Here is a 7,500-nt window from a genome sequence, read left to right as displayed (position 1 = left end):
CATCCACTGACTGGCTGACTGACTGACTGGCTAGCTAGCTGACTGGCTGGTTAGCTGACTGGCTGACTGACTGACTGACTGACTGACTGACTGACTGACTGGGCCTTCGTTCATGGTGGAAGGTAATTCGAGGTAAGTTTCCGGTATTAAATGACAAGCATATTTGCATGGATATGCTGACATATACATAGTGTACACCGCTGAAAGAAATACACTTGACTGACACACGTACACACGAGCATGTGAACATATACATATGTACGTAAGTGAACATGTACATATGTACGTTTATGTAAAAATAAGCGAATACCACAGGAAAATGATAGGATTTCTGCCATCATTTTCCTGTGGTATTCGCTTATGTAATGAAGTCACGTGCATCTACTGTGATTTTTTAAGCATGTATATGTATGTATGTATGTATGCAGATTATATATATATATATATATATATATATATATATATATATATATATATATATATATATATATATATATATCCTCTATCTATGCACTATTTCCCCTTTACTTTACCGATAAATTTTCCCCTTGCACCTTTTATCCAACATTTTTAACTCCTTGGTTCACCACCCCTTTACCCCCAACTCCGCTCCCCCCAACCCCCTCAAAAAATAAAATAAATAGAGAGAGAGAGAGAGAGAGAGAGAGAGAGAGAGAGAGAGAGAGAGAGAGAGAGAATCCAGCTGCGCCCAACGCAAAAAGCGCACCATGGGCCTTCCACATTTCCTTTCCACTGTGCGGCGCATTTCACGCCCACTGGTTTTATTATCACTCTCTCTGGATGAGGGTGGTTCGTATGAATGGATGGGGGGGGGGGGGGGGGGGGATCCGAGAGAGATGAATACAATGTACAAAGATTACCCACGAACGAAAGCGAAAGGGAGTTACGAAGCGAAAATGATAATGATGATCATTAAGGTATAATGTGGATTGAGTTCAGAATAAGAGTTCGATGGATAGGTCTTTTCATCGAAAGATTATATATATATATATAAATATATATATATATATATATATATATATATATATATATATATATATATATATGTATATATATATATATATATATATATAATATATATTTGTATATATATACATACATATCTATATATATATATATATATATATATATATATATATATATATATATATATATATATATAATATATATATATGTATATATATAGCTAGCTATAAACACTCCATCTGCCCCTGGTTAAGATACCAGGTATGGTTGTGTAAGTGACGAAACTTTATAAAACTTTAAACTCAACCAAATAAAGAACGAACTGTGGCCCTAATATTTCCAAGGTTATAGCCAGTCTGTTCTTGTAAGCCACCAAACTTTAGATCGCGTGAACACGCAACTCTTTGTACACAATGGGCCACTCACCTGAACCGTCCTCGCATATTCACTTTCAGGCTTCCTGTGGATCCTTCCAATCAAAACACATCCTTGATAGGATTTTCCCCCTAAACACTTTTTCTTTTTATTTGAGACTTCTTTCTGACTTTCGAATGACATATACTTTTTAATTAACTGTCCTTCTTTATCTCCAAGTTCCTCGTTGGACGAGTGGGTTAAGTGCTCGCCTACCGATTCGGTAGTCCCGGGTTCGATTCCCCGCTGTGCCAACGTGGAGTCATGGGAATATGTTTCTGGTGATTAGAAATTAATTCCTCTATATAATGTGGTTCGGATACCACAATATGCTGTTGGTCCTGTTGCTATGTATATTGGTACCTAGCCACGTAAAAATATCTAATCCTTTCGGGACAGCCCTAGGAGAGGTGTCAATCAGCTCAGTGGTCTGGTTAAACAAAGATATACTTTACTTTTTTATCTTTGTTTAACTTTACTTTTTTGTCTCCAAGTGACGAGACCACTTCAAAATACCCATCCAACTTTTTTAGGCAATGTGGTTACATTATGAAATTAATCAAAATTGATATCACACATACTCATAAACAATAGACATACATTTCAATCAAATCTATTTTTTTTTTTTTTTTTTTTGGAACAGAATTCAACAAGAATACGATTTCTTCAAGGCGAGTTGACTTAACAACATTCCATTTTGCCTGCCATTATTATACAGTCTCTTTCATCCCGACATGAGAAATCACGCTACCTTCCCTTATTCATTTGTTTTGGAAGTGACCCACGCTCTCATCCCATTGCATAAAAACATAGTAAAAAGAAGGCAAAAACAACAAATAAAGATTTGATTAGATTGATATAGATGTTTTTGGCATTATGCCAAGCACTGGGGCAACTAAGGCCATTCAGCGCTGAAACGGAAATTGACATTAAGAGACTTGCAAGGTGTAACAGGAAGAAAACCTCAAAGCAGTTGCACTATGAAACAATTGTTAGGAGAGGGTGGACAGTAAAATGGAAGGAAGAGAATATGAACGGAGGTAGAGTCAAAGAAATGAAAGTAGTTGCAGCTAGGGGCAGAAGGGACGCTGCAAAGAACCTCAAGTAATGCCTTCATTGCATCAAATGAGGTGCACTGACGGCACTTACCCTCTAGGGGCAAAAAATAAAGAAAACCCTTTACCATGTCGTCACCATAAGGAGCAGTGACAACGACGAGGCAGCAGAGGAGATCAGGTGACAATCTCAGGTATCCAGCGCATTCATCCATTCCGTATTTTTGAAAATAATAAGGAGGAACAGTTGACGCAACGGTGCTCCACTACCTCTGACAAGATGGATGGAGGAAAAAAGACGTGACGGTGGAGGAAGAGGATGAGGGAAGGAGAAGGAAAGAACTCTAAAAGGGAAGGGAAACACAGCGAGAATAGTCGTTGCACAAAGAGAGCAGGATAAGTTCTGCGTGGACGACGTGAATATCTAGATGAACGGAGGCATAAATACAAGAAAACACATCAACATCAGAGAGAGAGGAGAGAGAGAGAGAGAGAGAGAGAGAGAGAGAGAGAGAGAGAGCTAGCTGAAGAAGTAAACGAGATAAAATAAGGGTTGATGTAAGGAGAGTAGGACGCGTGAATCCAGTGCTAATTATATGAAACAGCAGGTTGCAAGATTTTAAGTCTAAAAACAACAAATTGCTCCTAATGGGCAAAGAAAATTACTATGAGATTCAGGGTCTCTGTAACACGGTTTTTTGGACTTTGCTCCTTGTCAAAGCATCGGATGTAGCTGAAAGTTGACATATGTATATTTTACAACCACACACAAATTTTTGTCAGCATTATCAATAACCTAAACCCGATAGTTTTTATTTTTATAGAGTAAAATGATCCTAACCGATGCCATGGCCAATGATTGCGAGCCAAGAGTCGAAAAACATTCATTACGTAAGCAAGGTAAACACACCTTTTGACGAAATGTTGCCCCGCCCATCCAACAGACAGAAACTTCATCGACTCTGAAACCCAAAGACTTTATGAATGGCGGAACGATACATAGATGTGGGTGGGGTATCAGTGCTAGCGTAGTAATACTACTGTAGCAGTAGTGCCGCAACAGTATAGCAGTAATATACATGAATTAAACGTTTAGGCCAACTGCTGGGATCCTTGAGGATCATTTAGCACTTATTACAACTACTCGAGAAATTAGTTTTTATGGTAGCCTTCGTGTTATCCTGAATTATAACGAGGCGAAAGTGGGTGGAGCCTCATGAAGTCATCATTCTGACGATAATTATTGGTGAAGGTTTAAAGCCGATATACGGTACCGGCTATTTTTTTTTTTTTTTCAGTAAATAGGTAGATAGACAATAAATAAAAATTGCTTGACATTGGATATAGCAGTTATCAAATCAAGCTTGTCTACTATGTTTTTGAAAATTACCAACTATTCCCTACATCTTGTCAATCTGATTGTGACCTATAAAGTAGACTGTAATTTCTTAGGAAACCTATTTGGTGAGTTAGACTAATAATCGAAATGTTTTTGTATTTATTAACATATTTTGTTGGTTTGTTCATTATGACAATTATCAGTGGAGAGGTTCCAGAGTTCATAAAGGTGTACTGCTTTGCTTGTATTTAAATTTGTATATCATTGTTGCCAGAGGTTTAGCCTTCGTTACGTGTAGCCAATCATCCATCGGATAAATCTCGAGAGAGGGAAGAAATGCTGTCATAAGTTACGTAACGAGTGCGTTCGAAACCTTTTTTTCTGAGTAAGTTGGCCCGTCTTTCAAAAAGGTCCACCTTTTACATTATAAGTACCAAATTTATTCAACCTACGTAATGCAGAATACAGTCAAAATTATGTGTTAGATATAATATGTATTCTGAATAAGCGTTATATTTATGAAATGCATAGATAAAAAGTTATTGCGAAAAAACCGTGTTACAGAGGCCCTGAATCTCATAGTAGTGCATGCAAAGCCTAAAGACAGAATTGAGAGATAGTAAGCGGCATAGAAATTGGTGAGTGACTAGTTTGGTGGGAAAGTGGTATGCAAGCAGACCGGAATGCGTTACTGCTGTACGACTTCTTACTGTCTTATAAATGTATAGTAATGAGAGCAGTGACGGAGAGAACAGAAGTTAATACCTGAAGGGACCAAGAAAAAAGTGTAAACTGGATGATGTTTGCATACGACCCAATGTGCACCTTACCTTACATCGCCACTCATTCACTTCTATACCTCTCTATGGATGACCGCCAGAGGGTGACTTGTACCATCACAGGAAGTATCTACACCTGGATAACAACACATCTTCATGTGACCTCAAGCAACTTCATGTACCAGAAACTCACTGATGAAAAAAGTTACGAGACGCATTCAGGAGGTTCTATACAAATTACATAACGTATCAACGCCTATCATAAAAAAAATCGTGTAATAGTTTAAACGTAATTGTTTCTCATATTACATACGTATTAAAAATATTGGCATCCAATAATATCTGAAGTATCTTTAAATTAATATGGTAATAAACAAACAAAATTGGATAGGAAAAAAAAAAACAAAATAAATAAAACTAACCACAATCAACAACGTCACCACAAATAAAACTAACAATCAAAGCAACGAGGTTCCAGATCCCAACAAGAGTAAATCTGGAAGCCAAACATTATCGGAAAAAGAGGAAAACGACAAAAGCAGCGGCAAGAAAGAGCGACGAAAGGAACGACGACGAAAGCGACACGAAAGAAGCAAATCCCAGGAGGCAACAACGACTTCAAGTTGTCGCGCAAAAAGGGAATATTGTGGGAAGACTATCGTCCCAAGAGCCACGGAAATGCGTTAAAGGGAGCTCACTGACTACCCTGTGCTCTCCAGACACAACAAACCGCCCCCACACCCCAACCTTACCCACCCCTCCAACACCGTCTTCCCTTGCAATATCGAAGAATTGGCTATTTCGTGTCTGTCCTCGAAACCTCGGGATGGAGCTAGTGCTGCATCTGAGGTTTATCAGGGTGAATCTCTTTCTCCTTCAATACAGGTAAGATCGTTGGAGAAGGATGAAAAGGAGATTAGAATGGAACAGGAAATCAAATAATTAGCAGATACAATAAACGATTTGAGAAAACTAGGCCATCAAATATGAGGTAAATCAGTCTTCAGAGTAGGATTGCCGAATAATAAATGAATTTCTGCTGTCACCGGAAAGGTAATAGAGAGAGAGAGAGAGAGAGAGAGAGAGAGAGAGAGAGAGAGAGAGAGAGAGAGCAGACTACACTGATTGCTACATGCCAGACTGACTCCGAAGCATCAACATCGCCGTAGGCATCAAAACACGACCAGACCTATAAATTTCGAATTCCAGTCGGCTTCCTCTGCTGTTTCCGGTCGCTTCGTATTGGCTTGTAAACAATAAGCCGATCTGTTGGCTTCCTCGCTTTCACTACAACAACTTTGGACGATTTAATGTTACCGATGGAAAGCGAAGGTATAAGATGACGTTGCACTTGACTGCCTTTTGCTGACATGATTCATATCAACATAAACAGAAAGTTCATGATGATTTGGCCTTTTTTATTGTCAGTGATATAATAACAAGTGATATTTAGAATAGTATCATAAGGTGCAGCGCCTATAGTTAAATGAGTACACAGCAGAAAGGTTATTCTCTCTCTCTCTCTCTCTCTCTCTCTCTCTCTCTCTCTCTCTCTCTCTCTCTCTCTCTCCAACAATGTTTAAATTAATACACATTTCGTAGCACTAAAGAAAATTTTATATCCTTATATATATATATATATATATATATATATATATATATATATATATATATATATATATATATGTATATATATATATGTATTATGTATATATATATATATATATATATATAATATATATATATATATGTATATATATATATATATATATAATATATATATATATATTACATATATATATATATATATATATATGTATAATATATATATATATGTATGTATGTATGTATGAATGTATGTATGTTACATTCTATATTTTATTATTTCATGCAGCATGCACCAATAGCTTGCACATGGTGTTCAAAATGGATGGAAAAAAAATATTCGATCAACCATTTCTACTGCTGTATACTATAGTTTGTCTTTTGAAAGCCGAGCCTGGATTGCACTGAAGTACCCTTCAGTCTGTTGCACGCTTCCGTTAATTTTTTTTTATTAATCTTTTTTATTTTGGTCAGATTTATCGTATTTTCCACAAAGCGATACTCAAAATTTTCCACAAAACGATATTCTAGCGCCCTCAGTGGCGTAATCGGTATGATCTTGACCTGCCATCTCGGTGGCCGCGAGTTCGATTCTCGGGCATTCCACTGAAGGGGTTAGAGATGTGTATTTCTGGTGATAGAAGTTCACTCTCGACGTGGTTCGGAAGTCATGTAAAGCCGTTTGGTCCCGTTGCTGCATAACCACTGGTTCCATGCAACGTAAAAAAACACCATGCAAACAAACAAAACATAAGTGGATTAGCGATATTTGTAAGAATATTTAAAAGCATTTATTTTTTTCTGAAACCCTTGATTACATGTTAGCTAATCATTTGATATACTTAAACCAGATATTGGTAAAACCATGAGTCCAGTCTACAAATGCTTATGAGGAAAACCTAAAAATTTAAGTTGATCAGAAGATGAAGGTAGAGCATTTCTTTCAGCAAAACTAGCAATAACCTCTGCAACAGCATTAATCTTTCCCCTACCCCCATAATACTAATTTGACGAGACCAGTGTTATTGCAGGGCAAGAGAACGAGACCGCTCAGGGATGTTGGAACTTGAATGGATCTCTCTCCCGATGGACTTGTTTTCAATGAAACGTCAAAATTGGTGCCAGGGCCAGATGTCGACCTTGGAATTTTGTTTCGCCTTCAGTTTTCATTTTCCTTTTTCTCAAAACGCTGTTTCTATCTCTTGGCTTTCAACTCTTGTTTGAAAGAGATTCAAGTTTCGTCCGCAATTTCAACCAAAACTCGTTTACCTTTTCCCAGCTGATTTCTGCATTTCTCTCTTTTTTTGGAAGATCGGTAATT

This window comes from Macrobrachium nipponense, chromosome 26 (genome assembly GCF_015104395.2).
Source record: "Macrobrachium nipponense isolate FS-2020 chromosome 26, ASM1510439v2, whole genome shotgun sequence".
In the NCBI taxonomy this organism is placed as follows: Eukaryota; Metazoa; Arthropoda; class Malacostraca; order Decapoda; family Palaemonidae; genus Macrobrachium; species Macrobrachium nipponense.
Note: the sequence above shows the minus strand (reverse complement) of the source record.